The sequence below is a fragment of the Pseudophryne corroboree genome, chromosome 11 (assembly GCF_028390025.1).
Source record: "Pseudophryne corroboree isolate aPseCor3 chromosome 11, aPseCor3.hap2, whole genome shotgun sequence".
NCBI lineage: Eukaryota > Metazoa > Chordata > Amphibia > Anura > Myobatrachidae > Pseudophryne > Pseudophryne corroboree.
In genome coordinates this window covers 277,931,446-277,954,293 of record NC_086454.1, presented here as the reverse complement: position 1 = coordinate 277,954,293, position 22,848 = coordinate 277,931,446, and the positions used below count along the sequence as shown (strand labels likewise).

Sequence of the window (22,848 nt, the reverse complement as noted above, 5' to 3'; positions counted from 1 at the left end):
TCCTCCTCCTTCTGCTTATCAGTCTGGGCGGCGACTGCATGTCCAGTGGTCAGAAGGTATCCGGTCTACCCGACTCTCTGTGGTGGGTGGCGCATTGCTCCCGGGAGCGGGAACTTATGCAGACATCGCCGGTTGCGGCCTCGGGAACCCAGCACCAGGCATGCAGAGAAGCTGGGCAGCGCACGAGGGAGGGGGGATCACGCACCTGTGAGGAGGGGCTGTCAGCGAGCACAGCAGTGCCACTACCAATTACAATGCACCGCTGCGGTTCCTGAGTCCCCTTCCCTCCTCCTCCTCCCCTGCTCCATAGCTGCATCTGTGCTCCTCTGAGTCCTTGCTCCAGTGGCAGCACACAGCAGCAGGTGGCTTGTAATGAGTCAGTCTGACTCATTACAATGCTACAGACTTTGGGCCCCTTGATAGCGCCGGGCCCTGGTGCAATGCATCGTCTGCACTGGCACAAGTTCTGACACTGGGGCTGGGTACAGGAGAGGGTCCGAGTACAGTAGCAGGGGCTGGGTACAGCAGCAGGGGCTGGCATACACACAGGGCTGGATACAGGAGAGGGACTGGGTACAGCAGCAGGGGCTGGGTACAGGGGCTGACACACGGCTGACACACAGGGCTGGGTACAAGAGAACGGGCTGGCTGGCACACATACAGGGCTGGGTGCAGGGGCTGACACACAGGGCTGAGTTCAGGAGAAGGGGCTGGCACACAAACAGGGCTGGGTATAGGAGAGGGACTGAGTACAGTAGCAGGGGCTTAAACACATGGTTGGGTACAGGAGAGGGACTGGGTACAACAGCATGGGCTGACACACATGGCTGGGTACAGGAGAGGGACTGGGTATTAGGGGGGTGGGTACAGGAGAGGGGCTTGGTACAGCAGAAGGGGCTGTCACAGAGGGCTTGGTACAGGAGAGGGACTGGGTACAGGAAAAGGGTACAGGAGAAGGGTCTGGGTACAGGAGAGGTACTGGGTACAGGAGAAGGGGCAGGGTGCAACACACACACAAACGGCTTGGTAGGGGAGGTGTTTGTTATACTGGGCTGTGTTACCCTAATCCAGCTTCCATTGTACCTCTTTGGTGTAGCCCATATTCAGTTCTTTGGCAGCTCCGCGCCTGTGTCCAGCAGCAATCACCCAGCCTCAGGCAGGAAGTTAAATCACACATGACACTTCCTGTGTAGCCTGAGGCTAAGCAGGTTGTGCTGTCAGTGCTGCCGGTGGCCACTAGGTGGCTCTGACGGTTATGGGCAGCAATGAAAAAAAAAAATCACACAAAAAAAAGACACTCAACAGGAGGCCGGCTCTGCAGAGCTGTCGGCCTCCCGGGCCGGAACTCCCTGGTGAATCTTATGGCCAGTCCGGCCCTGCCTACGTCCCTGGTGCGTATATATATTTTTTTCTTACATGGTAAATACTAGTTGCTGTTGAATGTAACCCACACATTTAGTCTGGGTACATCCCTCTCACACCTCAATCTCTCTGCACATTTTATATCTGCCCCATCTGCAGAGCATCATATTGCCAAGGCGTAGAGCTTTTGAGTTTTGCTCCCATCTCAAAATCAGCTTCAGAGTGTCTACGATTTAGGAATACAGCTAAAATCATTGTGTGCTGCTTTTGTTTATGTAACTTGCATCTTTGTCTCCGCCTATATAGTACTGCAGATACAGTACGTGATATGGTACAAGCAAAACCTTCTCTTTAACTGCCTAATACTATCCTGTAGTTAACAGATGCATAGAAATCCTTATACGGTATATTCCTGGCATACTGTAGTGTTTTCCTTTTCCCTTATACAGATTCCTCTAGATGGAGCTGGAAGTCTATATGATGCTTAGTCTCAGCACCTATTTGATTTAAGCGTCTACCTGTATTCTACTCAGCAGATAATATTTCAAATGTGTAAACAACAGTAAAAATGGTATATTTTAGGCATAAGACCTCATCTACTACAGTTTCTGATGCAATTTATATTGCTCCCTTGAATGAGACTGTGGATCTGCTGCAGTGGTGAAGTCGTAATATTTCTTTTATTGTAACATTATTCCTCACCCATAAAACACACTTGCAGGAAAGTGTTCCCTTGCACGTAGAAGAGACTCATGCATAATGCATTCGCATCAATTTAAAGCTACACTGCATCATAACCATAAGGCGAAAAAAGATAATTTTTTACATTTTACCTCGATTTTTGCTGTTAGAAATAAAAAAAAGTCCTGTTTGCAATTTAACAAAGTTGTTATTTTATTTATTGGTTATCGGATGATAAAAATGGATAGAGGCGCTGCAAGAGACAATTGCATTTCATTGTTTGCTCATGTTTATTGATCTGCAACTTAGTTCTCAAACACAGACTGAGGTGTATAAAAGAATAACCCTGTGTTGTCTTGTGTTTGTGATGTGCCCATGAGTCATATATAGTTACCCCTATTTACATAACAAAAATATCCTGCAAAGGGTAAAAGATTGATAAACTCTTCTGAACACTACAGGCATAGGCGTTTCTACAGAGGAGGGGGCCCGTGTGCACCTCCGGGTGGGCCCTCTCCTCTGTACGGCGCTGTAGACTCCGGCATTGTGCCGGAGTCTACTGTGCATGTGCAGGTCTCCGGAAACATGGCGTCCGCCATGATCCGGAGACCAAGTTGGCTACCATGCATGCGCGGCGGCTATTTTGGCTGCGATTTCCACCGCGATTACAACTCCCGATGCTGGACTCCGGAAAGGTGAGTATTAAAATGGGTGCGGTGTGGGCCCCCCCTGGACCCAGGGGCACCCATTATAGAAATGCCAATGACTACAGCTGGCTTTTTCAACCAGTGTGCCGTGGCACACTAGTGTGCCGTGACCAGTTGCAAGGTGTGCCGCGGAGCCAGAACAGCTTCCTGCACCTTCAGAGTGAAATGTTGACCCGGGATCTTCTTAGAGGATCAGTTGTGCTCCGGCCATGACCTATGCCTTGAAAACGATGTGATATCATAGGTCACAGCCGCCGCATCTCACCACCCAGCGAGCCCACCCGCTTGCATACACACCTTCCAGTTCCCGCCTGCATACACAGCTTTCCTTGCCCACCCACATCCACACCTGCCCGACCGCCCGCTGCTCAGTATTTGCAGAACTCCACTATGAACAACCCCCGCCACTGAGGGACAGGGAGGAGGACAGCTGATAATAATATTTGTTATTTTAGTTCTCCTGAGGGGAACAATAGTATTTCAATAGGATTTATGTGGGGAGAATAAGAACAATGTGAATAATTCATGTGTGGAGCAATAGGATTTATGTGGGGAACAATGAGATTGTTTTTTCTGTGTAGGCCAATGTATGTGTGGATTTTTTTATTTTTTTACTGTGAGGGCCAATGTGTGATTTGTTTTTTTTCTGTGGGGAACTGATGGTGTGCCTTGGCAATTTTTAAATATTGTTCGGTGTGCTGCGAGTAAAAAAAGGTTGAAAATCACTGGACTACAGGGTGAGATGTATCAAGCTACCTAAAAAGTGGAACAGTGGACAAATATAGAAGTTGCCCATAACAACCAATCAATTTCAACCTATCATTTTATAGAATGTACTTGATTAATGTTAGCTTTATGTAGAGGTGCGTGGGTTCGGTTTCCTAGAAACCAAAACCACTTGAACTTACCAATTCTGACTGAATCCGAGTCCCGGCTCGGGTCTTCCCACCATCTTTAGAACCCAAAAATGAGGAAAAAAGTAATCTCAAAGTTGGCACTGATTACCTGGCTGTGGAGGTCATGATGCGGAGGACACACTACACTTGCAGTCTGTAGATGCCTGGAGCACTGCAGGTTGCCACACATTGGTCCTCCTGTGGAACGGGTAGCCTCAACAAAAAGACTGATTGATCTGGGCTTTACATGGGCATAGATCGACAGTCATCAGTGGCCCACGGACCCCTAGAAGAAAGTATAGATTGGTCACTGAGAAAAGGCATGTGCTGGGGGCATGTGCACTTGTGTAGGGGGCATCCACTTCTGCTGTTGCTATTTTGCACATTGTTTAGGGTTTTTTTCTTTGCTGTTTGTTAACTACTACTATTGTTGAGCAATGATAATCCATACACCATTCTTAGTAACCTTGTGTGTTGTATTTTTTATTATTGGATGCACATGTGAGTTAGTTAGATTGGTTATTACTAATACATTACTAATTTGTTTTTGTTTTTTTAAACAGAAATAACTGCCGTGTGTTTGTGCCGCTGCTCTGTTGCTTACTGTAGTTCTGCCAGCCAGCCTTTGGACTATGTTGGTATACAATATTATGATCTGTGAGGTGGTCAAAAATGAATGGAAATGATTGGTATTGAGGTTAGTGATACTCTAGGAACAAAAACAGGTCTAAATGACGTGATTTAGCTGTTTTTAGCATTTTAAATAAAACATACAGATCCAAGATCAATACACGTGAGGCCGGTTTTGCAAAATTAGAACCATGACATGACATTAATAGAGATCTAAAACCCAAACACGGGGGTCGGTGCACATCCCTAGCTTGGAGCTGTTTTGGTGCTATGGGCAACTTTTCCACATGTCCACATCGCCACTCTTTAGAAAGCTTGATATAGCTTCCACAAATTCAGTGTATCTAACAATTACTGTATATACAGTATATGGCAGAGTTATGTTCCCAAAATAGACTCTCTGGGGCTACTGTTAACTTGCATGTATGCTTATTTGCAGACAATATCTTGTATGTTTTCATACCACACTTGCTCTAAAACTGGATGCAGAATATTTCACATTTCAGGCGCATCTCCAACTTGCCACTAAATAGGCGTTACTGACTGAGTCAGGGTGTTCTCATGCAATCACAATTCAGTAAAGGCGTGTCCACGGAATTGTGGGCCACAATTGTAAATACACCTGCTTTAAGATAAATATATTCTACCAACTATATATTGATGAAAGTTGGAGCTGGGGACGATGATTGTTATCAAGCCAAGCCTATGGATAAGGGCATGGTAGGTATCAATCCTGTCTTTCACGTCCAAGTTATGGAAGCTGTCTGTGACAAAATGCAGAAGAGTAATAAGAAACCATAGACATCATTAAGACTCAATCCAATGTAGCTAAAAAATAAAAGGGTCATTTCAAATGACACATTTTGTCAATTTTAAACAATATTTACGGTAACATTTTATTAACTAGTTTAGAGCTGGTATGAAACCATGTCTATATTGTCATTGTTGAAGATGTATAAATATAATAATGATAACAATCGGAATTATAACATACATATATACTGTTCATATTACATATTAAAATGATCATATATGAAAAACAAATACAATATTACATTATATATGTGTGTGTGTGTGTGTGTGTGTGTGTGTATGTGTATATATATATACACTGCTCAAAAAAATAAAGGGAACACTTAAACAACACAATGTAACTCCAAGTCAATCACACTTCTGTGAAATCAAACTGTCCACTTAGGAAGCAACACTGATTGACAATCAATTTCACATGCTGTTGTGCAAATGGAATAGACAACAGGTGGAAATTCTAGGCAATTAGCAAGACATCCCCAATAAAGGATGTTTGGCATTTGCCAGAGAACACCAAGATTGGCAAATTCGCCACTGGCGCCCTGTGCTCTTCACAGATGAAAGCAGGTTCTCACTGAGCACATGAGCACATGTGACAGACGTGACAGAGTCTAGAGACGCCAAGGAGAACGTTCTGCTGCCTGCAACATCCTCCAGCATGACCGGTTTGGCAGTGGGTCAGTAATGGTGTGGGTGTCATTTCTTTGGGGGGCCGCACAGCCCTCCATGTGCTCGCCAGAGGTAGCCTGACTGCCATTAGGTACCGAGATGAGATCCTCAGACCCGTTGTGAGACCATATGCTGGTGCGGTTGGCCCTGGGTTCCTCCTAATGCAAGACAATGCTAGACCTCATGTGGCTGGAGTGTGTCAGCAGTTCCTGCAAGACAAAGGCATTGATGCTATGGACTGGCCCGCCCGTTCCCCAGACCGGAATCCAATTGAGCACATCTGGGACATCATGTCTCGCTCCATCCACCACAGACTGTCCAGGAGTTGGCGATGCTTTAGTCCAGGTCTGGGAGGAGATCCCTCAGGAGACCATCCGCCACCTCATCAGGAGCATGCCCAGGCATTGTAGGGAGGTCATACAGGCACGTGGAGGCCACACACACTACTGAGCCTCATTTTGACTTGTTTTAAGGACATTACATCAAAGTTGGATCAGCCTGTAGTGTGTTTTTCCACTTTAATTTTGAGTGTGACTCCAAATCCAGACCTCCATGGGTTAATAAATGTGATTTCCATTGATAATTTTTGTGTGATTTTGTTGTCAGCACATTCAACTATGTAAAGAACATAGGGGTCGATTCTATTCGGCAACTAATGAATAGCGCCGGGAATTAGCTCCTGACGCTATTCAATTCAGCAACTAATTACCTGCAATTGTCGGGAATTCTTCTCTCATCCCCGGGGGATGAGAAGAGAAACCCGACAAAAGTGCTGCCTCGCGGCCGGCGCGAGGCTGATTCTGTCGGGAATCAGCCTCGCCCCGGGGAGTTAAGTCGGAGAATGCCCGTTCTCCCGACAATTCAACCTGTTTTGTCGGCGAGAACGGGCCATCGCCGACGTAACTAGTTGCTGAATTGAATAGCGTCGGGAGCTAATTCCCGGCGCTATTCATTAGTTGCCGAATAGAATCGACCCCATAGTATTTAATAAGAATATTTCATTCATTCAGATCTAGGATGTGTTATTTTTGTGTTCCCTTTATTTTTTTGAGCAGTGTATATATCAATTAGTATAAGACTATTGTGTCTTAACAGAGGGCACCCACCAATCCACATTTAATAGAACTTTATTTAGCACATCCAGAACATCAGGTCTATGTAAACGTTTCGGCACAAATGGCCTTTCTCAAGACAACCATCAAGGGCATCCATCCAGCATGTCAAATGTAGGCCTACATTTGACATGCTGGATGGTTGCCCTTGATGGTTGTCTTGAGAAAGGCCATTTGTGCCGGAACGTCGACATAGACCTGATGTTCTGGATGTACTAAATAAAGTTATATTAAATGTGGATTGGTGAGTGCCCTCTGTTAAGACTCAATAGTCTTATACTAATTGATATATGTGAAAACCCTATCAGGCTTTCTTGTTGAGCACCCCACTGATGACAGCCTTGCAGATGAGAGTGCGGACATAATAGTGAAATATATATATATATATATATATATATATATATATATATATATATAGAGAGAGAGAGATGTACAGTATATAATACCGTATATACTCGATTATAAGCCGACTTTTTCAGCACGTTTTTTTGTGCTGAAAAAGCCACCTCGGCTTATAATCGAGTCAGCGTTGAGGGACACAGAGAGCGCAGCGCGCGGCTCTCCTGTGTCCCTCCTGCATCTCCAGCAGCAGCGGCGTCTGAGTGTTAAAGGAAGTGCATGAACCGGCACTTCCTTTAACACACGCCGCTGCCGCCCGAGATGCAGGAGGGACACAGGAGAGCCGCTCGCTGCGCTCTCCATGTCCCTCATTCAGAAGACAGCGCGGGAGCGACGGAGGGTAAGTATCTGGCACTGTGGGGCATATCAGGCACTGTGGGGCATATCAGGCACTGTGGGGCATATCAGGCACTGTGGGGCTTATCAGGCACATCTGGCACTGTGGGGCATATCAGGCACTGTGGGGCATATCAGGCACATCTGGCACTGTGGGGCATATCAAGCACTGTGGGGCATATCAGGCACATCTGGCACTGTGGGGCATATCAGGCACATCTGGCACTGTGGGGCATATCAGGCACTGTGGGGCATATCAGGCACATCTGGCACTGTGGGGCACATCTGGCACTGTGGGGCATATCAGGCATATCAGGCACTGTGGGGCATATCAGGCACATCTGGCACTGTGGGGCATATCTGGCACATCTGGCACTGTGGGGCACATCTGGCACTGTGGGGCATATCTGGCACTGTGGGGCATATCTGGCACATCTGGCACTGTGGGGCACATCTGGCACTGTGGGGCATATCAGGCACATCTGGCATGTGGGGCATATCTGTCACATCTGGCACTGTGGGGCATATCAGGCATATCTGGCACTGTGGGGGCATATCTGGCAGTATGAGGGCATATCTGGCACTGAGGGCTGTGTACGGCTAGAGCTGCATTTCCCACCCTAGGCTTATACTCGAGTGAATAAGTTTTCCCAGGTTTTTGGGGTAAAATTAGGTGCCTCGGCTTATATACGGGTCGACTTATACTCGAGTATATACAGTAATTGCCCTTACTACTATATGTTGTGAGAACAACGGGGGTAATTCCAAGTTGATCGCAGCAGGACATTTTTCAGCAGTTGGGCAAAACCATGTGCACTGCAGGGGAGACAGATATAACATTTGCAGAGAGAGTTAGATTTGGGTGGGTTATTTTGTTTCTGTGCAGGGTAAATACTGGCTGCTTTATTTTTACACTGCAATTTAGATTGCAGATTGAACACACCCCACCCAAATCTAACTCTCTCTGCACATGTTATATCTGCCTCCCCTGCAGTGCACATGGTTTTGCCCAACTGCTAACAAAGTTGCTGCTGCGATCAACTTAGAATTAACCCCAATGTTGTGATGTCCCTTCACAGAAAAGGTGTTGAATGGATGCAGAACATAGTATAATTATAGAAGCACATTATATCATAGTTACTAACACAAAGTAAAACAACCTGGATACTGAAAAGGTGGTAAACTAGCCAAAGAGAAGAAATCTACAGAAAATGAATATAAATAATATACTCTGAGGCAATCTCTGCCAAAGTCACATTACTATTTACTGTATGTTACTGCAAGTGGTAATTTTTTTAATGAATCTATAATATATTAACTGTATTTATCTCATCAATTGTTTCAATGATTATCTCTAAAAAAAATGTTATATTTTAATTAAATTAAGAATACAAATTTAAAGTATGCAATACAAAAGGTTGTTAGTTTTTGTTCTTATTGGTTTTATTTTCATAAATAAAGACTAGTGTGGTATTACCCCTAAAAAATAATAGTGTGGAGCTACAGTTGTTTTATTATTTTTCTAAAAATTTTTTTTTAAATGATGTGAGGAATGAAAGGAAATGTTTATAGGTTAATAATGTTAATAGGTTAATAGGTTTGAGCATTTTTGTCATATATAGGGGTCTATTTACTGCGCCTTGGAGAGAGATAAAGTGGAGGGAGATAAAGTACCAACCAACCAGCTCCTGTCATTTTTCAAACACAGGGCAGGATGTAATAAAGTCTGAGTTTGACGGCCATGCGGGATGCTTGCCGAACTCAGACTTTTTTTTTAATGGGGCACTCATGTGTAAAGCTAAACCATGCCTTGTACATGATTGCGCCTTTAAAAAAATGCACGGCAGCTAAACTCGTGACTTTATTACATCCTGCCCACAGCCTTTAACATGGTTGTTAGGATCTGATTTCTGCTCCTTTATATCTCTCTACAAGGCCTGGAGAAGTGATAAAGCAGTGATAAGTGGAAGGTGACAATGCACCAGCCAATCATTAAGGGTTTGAAAAATGACAGTTAGGAGATGATTGGCTAGTGTGTTATCACCTTCCACTTATCATTGCTTTGTCACTTCTCCAGGCTTAATACATCTGCCCCATATGTGTTATACTTTTATATATTTTTTTCTTGTCTTTCTATAGTCTATAGTTTTTCAATAGTCTTTCTCTAGTATATAGCCTTCTATCATCTTTCTACAGTCTATAGTCTTTCTATAGTTTATAGCCTTTCTACAGTCTTTATGTAGTCTATAGCTTTTCTTAAGTCTTTTACGTAGTCTTTCTATCACCTGTAGTCTTTTTACAGTCTTTCTATAGTCTGTAGCCTTTATACAGATTTTCTATAGTTTATAGCCTTAGTTTATAGCCTTTCTGCAGTCTTTGTATAGTATATAATCTTTTTATAGTGTTTCTATAGATAGTTAGGGTTCCCCAGCACTATTGTGTGAGACCCCTAGAGCCAGCGAGATTGTATTCTGCCAATAAGAGCTCCTTATTGTTCTCTTACTGTATGATGTACTTAGGTTGCCACCAGGACTTAAACCTCTAGAAGTATGGGTTTACACAATATGCTGAAGACTGAAGAGTTATTGGCTGAAGTAATTCATAACAAAAGAACTGATGAGACTGAAACACAGAGGGTTAGGTCAGGACTGAGTCAGGATCTCAGTGAAGGCAGAGGAGACACTGTGAGGTGGAATATAAGCACTGTGCAGGTGGTAATAATCTTGCAGACTGAATCCTAGGTAGTACACTAAGGAGATGGACAGAGGCTAATGAAGCTTGAACAAGTCAAGGGTACAGGCTAGGCAAAATAGCAAGACTTCTGTCAGGCAGTTTATCTCACAGACAGATAGACTATCCAAAGGACAAATTAGGTATTCTCTGGATGGGAAGAGTATTCACAGGATTCTGGGATGAGGACCAGTAACTTACACACACAGGGTACAAGCTATAACTGTCAGGGCTTGTTGGTCTGACTGCCTTTTGAAAAAGACCAGGACCATTCAATGGTGGTGGAGGGGAGAGCACCTCTAATGACTAACTGTGTGCAGTCGCTGTGCTGCACATCTCCCACGATTCAGACTGACAGTGAAGACAGCCATAGGATCCCCTGTGTCCACCCAGTGTACTCATTGCCTAGCGACCAGCAGAGATCGCTGGGTGTAAGGGACATGATGAACCAGTTGCCTAGAAACGGCCGGGACCTGCAGGAGGGACAAGCTGCAGTAGCTGCTTGTAACAAGACTATAGCCTTTCTACAGTCTCTCTACAGCCTATAGTCTTTCTATATACTTTATATAGTCTGTAACCTTTCTACAGTCTTTCTATAGTCTTTCTATAGACCAGGCTTTTTCAACCAGTGTGCCGTGGCACACTAGTGTGCCGCGACCAGTTGCAAGGTGTGCCGCAGAGCCAGAGCAGCTTCCTGCACCTTCAGAGTGAACTGTTGGCCTGGGCTCTTAGAGGATCAGTCGTGCTCCCGCCGTGAAAAATGATGTTATATCATAGGTCACAGCCGCTGCGTCTCACCACCCATCCAGCCCACCCGCCTGCATACACATCTTCCAGTTCTCGCCTGCATACACAGCTTTCCTTGAGCACCCACATCCACACCTGCCCGACTGCCTGCTGCTCAGTATTCGCAGAACTCCAATATGAACATCCCCCGCCACTGAGGAACAGGGAGGAGGTCAGCTGACCGGTAGGGGCTAATATTTGTTATTATATTTCTCCTGTGGGGAACAATAGGATTTATGTGGGGAGAATAAGAATTTATGGACTTATGGGGGGGAACAATGTGAATAATTCATGTGTGGAGCAATAAGATTTATGTGGGGAGCAATGTTATTGGGTTTTATTTCTGTGTAGGCCAATGTATGTGTGGATTTTTTTTTTTCCACCGTGAGGGCCAATGTGTGTGTGTTTTTTTTTTCTGTGGGTAACTGCTGGTGTGCCTTGACAATTTTAAAATATAGTTCGGTGTGCCGCGAGTAAACAAAGGTTGAAAATCACTGCTATAGACAATAACAGAGGTTCACCAATGAATTCCTCAATGCACCTTAACATACCAGTTTTTAAAATATTTCCATGGCTCAGCACAGATGGTTAAATCAAATTGACTGAGGTACTAATTAAGTAACCTGTGGCCAAGCATTGGTACGCTTAAAACCTGGACCATTAGGATGCCTTGAGGACAATGTTTGGGAACCTCTAGTCTATAGCCTGTCTACAGTATTTCTATAGTCTATAGCTTGTCTACAGTATTTCTGTAGTCTAAAATCTATCTATAGTGTTCCGAGGGTGTGATACATGTTACTGACAGTTGGGATGCCAGCAGGCAAATGACCGACCACAGCATCCTAACTTTTAGAATGCAGACAGGGGATGGGGTCATTCATTTCCCCCTCCATGGCCCCCTCTCCTAACCTGCCTCGGTGCATAACTCTACCTCCCTCTCAGGACCTAACCCTAACTCTCACCCCAATACTTACCTTTGGGATGCCAGCGATCGGGGTTCCGGTGCCGGGATTCCAAGTGGTGTAGGGATGCTGGCGTCAGTCAACTGAGTGCCGGCATCCAGACTGCTGGGATACTGACCACACAGTCTTTCTATAGTCTTTCTATAGTCTGTAGTCTTTATATAGTCTTTCTATATTCGGTAGCCTTTCTATAGTCTATAGCCTTTATACAGTCTTTCTATTGTCTCTAGCATAGGTACTCAAACTCAGTCCTCAGTCCACCTGTGAATCTATTAAAATGTGTGATAGAGTAATGAGTACATGTGTGCACCTGCTGGGTGACCTGAAAAACATGAACTGTTTGGGGTCCTGAGGACCGAGTTTGAGAACCTGTGCTAGAGACAATAGAATGACTGTAGAAAGGCATGAGAACTACTGGTCTATAGTCTTTCTATAGTTTATAGCTTTCTGATGTATTTCTGTAGTATTTCTATAGTCTATAGCCTTTCTACTGTCTTTATACAGTCTATAGCTTTTTTACAGTCTTTCTAGAGTATATAGTTTTTCCATAGTCTGTAGTCATTCTATAGTCTGTAGCTTTCTACAGTATTTCTATAGTCTGTAGCCTTTCTACAGTGTTTCAACAGTTTTTCTGTAGTCTATAATCTTTCTATAGTCTTTCTATAGTCTGTAGTATTTCTATGGTCTATAGCTTTCTAAAGTCGTTCTATAGTCTTTCTGTAGTTTATAGCTTTCTACAGTCTATCTATAGCAGTGATTTTCAACCTTTGTTTACTCGCGGCACACCGAACTATATTTTAAAATTGTCAAGGCACACCAGCAGTTACCCACAGAAAAAAAAACACACACACATTGGCCCTCACGGTGGAAAAAAAAAAATCCACACATACATTGGCCTACACAGAAATAAAACCCAATAACATTGCTCCCCACATAAATCTTATTGCTCCACACATGAATTATTCACATTGTTCCCCCCCATAAGTCCATAAATTCTTATTCTCCCCACATAAATCCTATTGTTCCCCACAGGAGAAATATAATAACAAATATTAGCCCCTACCGGTCAGCTGACCTCCTCCCTGTTCCTCAGTGGCGGGGGATGTTCATATTGGAGTTCTGCGAATACTGAGCAGCAGGCAGTCGGGCAGGTGTGGATGTGGGTGCTCAAGGAAAGCTGTGTATGCAGGCGAGAACTGGAAGATGTGTATGCAGGCGGGTGGGCTGGATGGGTGGTGAGACGCAGCGGCTGTGACCTATGATATAACATCATTTTTCACGGCGGGAGCACGACTGATCCTCTAAGAGCCCAGGCCAACAGTTCACTCTGAAGGTGCAGGAAGCTGCTCTGGCTCTGCGGCACACCTTGCAACTGGTCGCGGCACACTAGTGTGCCACGGCACACTGGTTGAAAAAGCCTGATCTATAGTCTATAGCCTTTCTACAGTCTTAAAGTTCTGTCACAGTCAAATATGCCAATAATGTGATGTTCATTTTTTTTCTGTAATTACTAATGTTAGCTATGATATGGCTTACCTGCCTGATCAGATCTTTAAAGTATGTGGTTCCTAATTTTGTATAAATTATAAGGACTTTGCCTGAGTGAAGGCTATGGAAAGATTAGACTAGTGCTGTATAAGCTTATGGATATATAAGTTTTGTGTCAATAGCTAGTAATAGTTACCTATTACTAGGCAGCTTGCTGATTATTTATTTACAGTATTTGATGGGTGGTCCTTTAGCCTATTAGTTTTAGTGGTATGGTTAGTGTAGGATTCTATTTCGCTATGGTTTAGATTTTGGTTTGCCTCTTTGTCAGTTGGAATACCCAAAACTTGCATAATTAGTTGTTTGTCCTTACTAATAACTGCTTCAATCAGACCCGGGTGCAGCTAGCAGGAAGGTGCTACAAACCAGCATTCATGTGTGTCATAAGAGGTCACTGTGAGAGACTTACCCTTCTGAAGAATCGCTGATAAGTCTTACCTCTGTGGGGGCACCTGGATGCTTTTCTTTGTGGAAGCATTTGGACTGAGCATAGTAAAGATTGGTGAGTCCAGAACTTTGTGGGCCCCATAGCAACATTTTGAAGGGCCCCGTCCCAATGCTTCTAGAGAGACACATAGTCTATCAGTTGTTCATTATATGCCCTATAATAATACCCTAGTTCATTTTAGAAATCATAGTAGTGCCTTATTTAATGTTATGCCCCATAGTAGTGCCCCAGTTTCTTTTATGAATTACAGTAGTGCTTAAGTTCACCCTATGTCACATTTCAGAGCTGCCAGTACACATTATGCTGCACAGTACCCCCAATTCATGTTATGATATATACTGTAGTGCTCCCCGTTTATATTGTGCCTCATTACAGTGCCCTGGATCACATTATATAACATTAGAATGCCTTCCAGTTCATTTTATACCACACTACAATAAGCAGGTCAAGTAGCATACCTAGATATATTGCAGGCCCCAAGGAAAAGTTTGAAAGTACCCCTACGTACCACTCAATGGCGAGAAATGTATATAACACTTGTAACTTTGACAGGGAAGGTCAGCCCATCTCAGCTCTGGACCCCATAGCAGCTGCACTGCCTGCACCCATGGTAGCTACACCCTTGGGTGCAGCACTGTGAGGCACTGTGTCGTTCAGTGCAGACATTGTGTTAAAAAATTGAAATTAATACTGTCAAAAAATTGTGTTAATTAGGTGCCAGTGCACCACTGTTACTAAAAGCATTGAGTTGCAGCAGTGTGTGAAAATAAAACATGTGTTTTCTTCAAGTTCAGGCATTATGTTAAAAAAATTATAACATTTATTACGTGCCAGTGGGCATTTATTACTAGAAACACTGTGAGTTACAGTGTGTAAAAAAAACAAAACCTTGTGTGTTATTCAGGTTCAGGCATTGTGTTCTTAAATATTAAAATATTAATACTCATTAAGGGCCAGTATGCCACCATTACTAGAAGCACTATGAGTCACAGTGTGTAAAAAAAAAAAAAAAAAGTGATTGTTGTTCAGGTTCAGGAATTGTGTTGTAAAATAATAACGTTCATTAGGTGCCAGTGTGCCATCATTACTAAGCACTGAGTGGATATGGATCAGTTGATAAAAGAGCAGGAGCAGCAACCCAGTACTAGTGCTGTGACTGCTGTCAGGAAAAAAAAAACTAATCTTTTCCCAGAGACCCACTGGTGATGAGGATAAGTCCACTCAGTGCACAAGAGTTAAAAAACATTATGATTTCTGGTCAGGCCTAAAAGAATTGCCCCATATTATTGATATCTCTACCATGACTCAATCTGATACAGTAACATTCAATATAATTTTGGAAGACTATTTTAATGACAATGTACATGTTAGGATGTTAGACATTCCCTTTGACTACTGGCAGGAAAAAAAGGCAATTGGGATCCCCTTGTACAAAGTAGCTTTGCTTTTCATAAGCTGCCCACCCTCTGTCACAACTGAGGGCCTGAGCTGACGGGAGGCAGCCTCAGTTGTAGGGGCTGAGATGTACCGGAACCTGGGAGGTTGTATCAGACCCCTGGACATGTAAGTAACATGAAGAAGAACCGCCCGAAGGCGTGACCACGACAACTTGAATAAAAGTCAATGATGTTTATTTATGACAAACTCCATGCATCACAGTAGCAGTAAAAGAAACATAAAAGTCAGCAAAGAATAAATACAGTTCCTGGGAACTACAGGGTGGCAGGAGCCACAGGGCACTGGTAGTGTGAGATAGTTCTTATAATCTTCTAGATGGAAAGTCCTTACCAGGCCCGACTGTAGCAATGGAGATAACCCAGGATTGTACCAGCTGGTGTTCCAGGAAAAGCTGGGCTGCTGTAGATAAAACGGCTGCTGTGGATACTGGCTGGAACCAGACTGTTGTTGGCACGGAGTGGATACTGGCTGGAACCAGTTAAATAATAAATGAACTTGGGAGCGATGAAATATGAGCTGAAGTTAGGAGTTTGAGAGCGGTGAAATTATAATACCGGTGGAGAGTGGTAAACTGTAGAAAGGACACCGGCCCTTTAAGAGAAGCTGTACTCTGCTGGAAGCTGGGCTGGAAGCAGGTAATGTTGTAGCTAGAAACAGATGAATCCAAAATGGATCAGAGAGTCAGGCTACACCGCAGGTGGAATGCTGGTGCGGGTCTCTATGGTGGAAGTCTTGAGACAGGAGCTGGAACCTGGAAGACAATCACAGGAGAGAGACAAATAGGAACTAGGTTTGACAACCAAAGCACTGACGCCTTCCTTGCTCAGGCACAGTGTATTTATACCTGCAGCAAGGAAGGGATTGGCTAGGCAATTATGCAGATTATCAATACTGAGAACAGATTGGTGGAAATGATCAGCTGACAGAATCCAAGATGGCTGCGCCCATGCAGACACTTGGAGGGAAGTTTGGTTTGTAATCCATGTGGTAATGAAAACAGTAATGGCGGCGCCGGCCACCGGAGACAGGAGGCGCCAAGCTGACAGGTGCACATCCAACCACGCGGACACAGCGGAGGCCGCGGCTGACGTAATCGCCACTCAGACACTCTGCATGTAGAAGCTCAGGGACGGCGGCGGAGGCCGCGGGAGACGCCATGCCTGGTGTAATATGGCGTTTACTGTGACCGCGTCTCAGAGTGACAGGAGAGGATACAGGAATGTAAACATCAGGATAACAGATGGGATCCGGTCCTGGAGCGCTGAGCCAACCTTAGGAGGCATCTGATGGGTAAGAAATGGCGTCCAGATACTCGGATCGTGACAGCACCCCCCCCTTTAGGAGTGGCCCCAGGACACTTCTTTGGCTTTTGAGGAAACTTGGAATGGAATCTCCGGACCAAGGCAGGAGCATGGACATCAGAAGCATTGGTCCATGAACGTTCCTCAGGGCCATAACCCTTCCAGTCAATAAGATATTGTAGTTGACCGTAACGGTGACGTGAGTCCAGGATCTTGGCTACTTCATACTCAACGCCTCGTTGAGTTTGGACTTTCGGAGTTGGAGGAAGTGAGGAATGAAACCGATTCAAGATCAGCGGTTTCAACAGGGAAACATGGAATGTCCTGGGTATTTTTAAGAAGGGAGGCAACTGGAGTCTGTAAGCAACAGGATTGATGACTTGTTCAATCTTGAAAGGACCGATATAGCGAGGTGCAAACTTCATACTGGGAACTCTTAACCTCAAATTCTTCGTGGATAACCATACCCGATCACCCACCTTGAGAGCAGGAACTGCTCGACGCTTCTTATCCGCAAACTTCTTGTACCTGAACGATGCCTTGAGCAGAGCTGATCGTACGCTCTTCCAGATATTGGCAAACTGATGCAAGGTGATATCCACTGCGGGAACAGAAGTTGCTGGAAGCGGTTGGAACTCAGGGACTTTAGGGTGGAATCCAAAGTTAGTGAAGAATGGTGTTGAAGCAGATGAAGAATGATACTGGTTGTTATGACAGAACTCGGCCCAGGGAAGTAATTGAACCCAGTCATCTTGAGAGGAGGACACATAGATGCGGAGGAAGGCCTCCAAGTCCTGATTCACCCTCTCGGTTTGACCATTGGTCTGAGGATGGTAAGCCGTGGAAAACTTTAGCTTGACTTGGAGGACTTGACATAAACTTCGCCAGAATTTGGCTGTGAATTGAACTCCTCGATCTGAGATAATTTCTTCAGGAAGACCGTGGAGTCGGAAGATCTCTTGTATGAATACTTGAGCCAACTTGGAAGCTGACGGAAGACCGGTGAGAGGAATGAAGTGTGCCATCTTGGTGAACCGGTCAACTACCACCCAGATGGTATTGAACTTGTTGCACATGGGTAAATCTGTAATGAAATCCATCGACAAATTGGTCCAAGGTCGACGGGGAACAGATAGTGGAACCAGTTGCCCCGCAGGTGACTGGCGAGATACCTTATGTTGAGCACACTTTGGGCAAGATGCAATAAACTCCAAGACATCCTTTTTCAGAGTTGGCCACCAATAGGACCTAGAGATAAACTCCAGGGTTTTTTGGATACCTGTATGTCCGGCAAAACGGGAAGCATGGGCCCAATGCATGAGCTTCTTCCTTAGCATCGGTTTCACAAAAGTGTTCCCTGATGGGGGCGTAGAGTCCATCCCTACCGTGAAGAATGCCAACGGATTTATAATAGGATGCTTGTCTGAAGACTCTGACTCATTTTCTTGCTCCCATGAGCGGGAAAGGGCATCGGCCTTGCGATTCTGAGAGCCTGGACAGAACTGGAGTTTAAAGTCGAACCTGGAAAAGAAAAGTGCCCATCTGGCCTGACGAGGGTTGAGACATTGTGCGCCTTTCAGATATAAAAGGTTCTTGTGGTCTGTAAGTATGGTGATTGAATGAGAAGCTCCCTCCAACAGATACCTCCACTCTTCTAGAGCGAGCTTGATGGCTAGCAACTCCTGGTCGCCAATGGCATAGTTGCGCTCAGCTGGGGAGAACTTCCGGGAGAAGAAACTGCAAGGGTGTAAATGGCCATCTTTAGCCCTCTGAGATAACACCGCTCCTACTCCAACGGAGGAGGCATCCACCTCTAAGATGAAAGGAGAGTCGATGTCAGGCTGTTTCAGAACAGGCGCAGAGATGAACCTTTGTTTTAAAAGATGAAATGCTTGCATGGCTTCTTCAGACCACTTGGACGGGTTAGCACCCTTCTTAGTGAAAGCAGTAATCGGCGCCACAATGGTGGAAAAGTCTCGTATAAACTTTCGGTAATAGTTGGCGAACCCTAAGAACCTCTGGACCCCTTTGAGGGTTAAGGGTACCGGCCAATTTTGGATTGCTTGTAGTTTCTCAGGATCCATCTCTAGTCCGGAACCGGACACAATGTACCCTAGAAATGGAATGGACTTGACTTCAAAGACGCATTTCTCTAATTTGCAATAGAGATGATTGACACGGAGACGGGACAGAACCTCTTTAACCCAAAAACGATGTTCCTCTAAATCGTTGGCAAAAATGAGGATATCGTCTAGATAGACCACGACATGACGGTATAGAATGTCTCTGAAGATCTCATTGACAAAATGCTGGAAGACAGCTGGAGCATTGCTCAATCCGAAGGGCATGACGAGGTACTCATAATGTCCGTCACGGGTGTTAAAGGCGGTCTTCCACTCGTCACCCTCACGGATCCGGATGAGATTGTATGCACCTCTCAAGTCCAGCTTTGTAAAGATGGTAGCTCCGCTAACTCTGTCAAAGAGCTCAGTAATCAGGGGTAAAGGATAACGGTTCTTGATGGTAATGTCGTTCAAACCTCTGTAGTCGATGCACGGCCGCAGACCACCATCTTTCTTTTTTACAAAAAAGAAGCCTGCGCCGGCTGGAGAAGAAGAAGGTCGAATGAACCCCTTTGCTAGGTTCTCTTTAATGTATTCCTCCATAGAATGCGTCTCAGGCAGAGACAACGGATAAGTTCGGCCCCGAGGTGGAACCTTCCCTGGAACGAGATCAATCGGGCAGTCCCATTCTCTATGAGGAGGAAGGATATCAGCAGAAGCTTTACTGAACACATCCGTGAAATCTTGATATGGAGGAGGTGGAACATCAGACGACCCGGGGGAGGAAGAACAGACAGGCAATACTTTAAAAAAAAATGTCTCAGCACAGGAGGAACCCCATGCCAGGATTTGCGTAGTCGTCCAATCAATTGTAGGATTGTGAAGACGGAGCCATGGAAGGCCCAGGACCACAGGATGTGTGGCTCTTGGAATCACTAAAAAAGAAATAAGTTCGGAATGAAGAACTCCCACTCTCAGACGAACTGGTAGAGTCCTTAAAGAAATAACTGCATCAAAAATTTTGCTGCCATCCACGGCAGTTAAAGAAATGGACGAAGGAAGTCTCTCGGTGGGTAGGGACCACCGTTTAACATAGGCTTCGGTAATAAAGTTCCCAGCTGCTCCGGAATCAAGGAGGGCAATGACGTTCCGATAACGTTGAGCAACTTGAAGCGAGACTGGGAGATTACAATCTTGAGGAGATGGAGAGGAGATCATTACTCCTAGCCGGCCCTCTCCTTGGCGAGCTAGGATTTGGAGTTTCCCGGACGTTTGGGACAGGCATTAATGGTGTGAGACGGAGCTGCACAATAAAGACAGAGAGACTCGGAGAGACGTCTTCGGCGCTCAGCAGGAGTTAAACGGGAACGACCAATTTGCATGGGCTCATCTTTAGTTGGTGACAGTTGGCGAGGAGGAGGAGCAGAAGATTTTGGAGCAGATGATCTTCCACGCTCAGTTGCTCTCTCTCTGAAACGTAAATCAACTTTCGTGCAGAGTGAGATTAGCTCATCTAACTTAGAGGGTAAGTCTCTGGTAGCTAACTCATCTTTAATACGCTCAGATAAGCCATGCCAGAATGCAGCATACAGGGCCTCGTCGTTCCATGCCAGTTCGGATGCCAGGATCTGGAACTGTATCAGATATTGTCCTACAGTACATGACCCCTGGCGTAAACGGAGAATCTCGGATGAAGCTGAGGTTACCCGGCCTGGCTCGTCGAAGATGCGCCTGAATGTTGAAACGAATGCAGTGTAAGAAGATAGCAGGGTGTCGGACCTCTCCCATAACGGTGATGCCCAATCAAGGGCTGAGCCACTGAGAAGAGAAATAATGTAGGCAATTTTTGTACGGTCACTGGGAAAATTGCCAGGTTGTAGCTCAAACTGAATCTCACACTGGTTGAGAAATCCCCTGCAGAATCTTGGAGATCCGTCAAATTTTGCTGGCGTTGGAAGATGAAGACGTGGAGCAGAAATGGGTAAGGTGGGTGGGGTTATAGCTGGAGTCACTGTGGTTGACGCACCAGACGCGCCTGATCCACGGAGAGTTGTCTGAATCCCATCCAGCCGAGTAGAGAGATCCTGGAGACAGCGGATGATGTGGCCCTGTGCAGCCTCCTGATGTTCTAGTCGGGCTGCCAGTTCTTGCATTGGCCTGGCCGCTTGATCCTGGTCTCCGGCTGGATTCATTAGGTCAGTGCTTACTGTCACAACTGAGGGCCTGAGCTGACGGGAGGCAGCCTCAGTTGTAGGGGCTGAGATGTACCGGAACCTGGGAGGTTGTATCAGACCCCTGGACATGTAAGTAACATGAAGAAGAACCGCCCGAAGGCGTGACCACGACAACTTGAATAAAAGTCAATGATGTTTATTTATGACAAACTCCATGCATCACAGTAGCAGTAAAAGAAACATAAAAGTCAGCAAAGAATAAATACAGTTCCTGGGAACTACAGGGTGGCAGGAGCCACAGGGCACTGGTAGTGTGAGATAGTTCTTATAATCTTCTAGATGGAAAGTCCTTACCAGGCCCGACTGTAGCAATGGAGATAACCCAGGATTGTACCAGCTGGTGTTCCAGGAAAAGCTGGGCTGCTGTAGATAAAACGGCTGCTGTGGATACTGGCTGGAACCAGACTGTTGTTGGCACGGAGTGGATACTGGCTGGAACCAGTTAAATAATAAATGAACTTGGGAGCGATGAAATATGAGCTGAAGTTAGGAGTTTGAGAGCGGTGAAATTATAATACCGGTGGAGAGTGGTAAACTGTAGAAAGGACACCGGCCCTTTAAGAGAAGCTGTACTCTGCTGGAAGCTGGGCTGGAAGCAGGTAATGTTGTAGCTGGAAACAGATGAATCCAAAATGGATCAGAGAGTCAGGCTACACCGCAGGTGGAATGCTGGTGCGGGTCTCTATGGTGGAAGTCTTGAGACAGGAGCTGGAACCTGGAAGACAATCACAGGAGAGAGACAAACAGGAACTAGGTTTGACTACCAAAGCACTGACGCCTTCCTTGCTCAGGCACAGTGTATTTATACCTGCAGCAAGGAAGGGATTGGCTAGGCAATTATGCAGATTATCAATACTGAGAACAGATTGGTGGAAATGATCAGCTGACAGAATCCAAGATGGCTGCGCCCATGCAGACACTTGGAGGGAAGTTTGGTTTGTAATCCATGTGGTAATGAAAACAGTAATGGCGGCGCCGGCCACCGGAGACAGGAGGCGCCAAGCTGACAGGTGCACATCCAACCACGCGGACACAGCGGAGGCCGCGGCTGACGTAATCGCCACTCAGACACTCTGCATGCAGAAGCTCAGGGACGGCGGCGGAGGCCGCGGGAGACGCCATGCCAGGTGTAATATGGCGTTTACTGTGACCGCGTCTCAGAGTGACAGGAGAGGATACAGGAATGTAAACATCAGGATAACAGATGGGATCCGGTCCTGGAGCGCTGAGCCAACCTTAGGAGGCATCTGATGGGTAAGAAATGGCGTCCAGATACCCGGATCGTGACACCCTCCAGTGTGTACTTGGAAAGATTGTTTAGCAAAGCCAGGAGCTTTGTGAGAAATTGGTGTAGGAGGCTACTTCCTAAAAGTTTGGAAAAGCTGAAATTCTGCAAGAAAAACTTTTCTTACCAATCACTTCACAGCACAGAGAGTTTAATGGTGGATTCCAGTTGGAATGAGCTAATGTGTGATGATAATATTAACACTGATGAAAGTGAGGAATCAGATGAGAAGAATTACATTTTCCTACTGTAGAGATGATTAACAACATTTTAGCTGTCTAAAGCCCAGTGGTAGTTTGTTTTGTGGGGGGCCAAACAAACCAAGCACTTCAGCCACAAGAGTGGCAGTCCTCCTCACTGAATTTCTTGGTTTGTTAAACTGTGCATGTCCTTTTTAATATACTGTAGACTATACAGATCTGGCCACCCTC

At 45.3% G+C, this 22,848-nt stretch overlaps 1 long non-coding RNA gene across 1 annotated transcript in view; it reads left to right on the top strand.

Moving 5' to 3' along the window:
* Positions 1–1,152: 1,152 nt before the first annotated feature.
* LOC134969444 (uncharacterized) overlaps positions 1,153–22,848 on the top strand; it is a 64,900-nt gene continuing 43,204 nt past the window's right edge. Inside the window, exon 1 of the long non-coding RNA XR_010189488.1 lies at positions 1,153–1,391. This is a non-coding gene — a long non-coding RNA (uncharacterized LOC134969444). The remainder of the gene's footprint in view (positions 1,392–22,848) is intronic.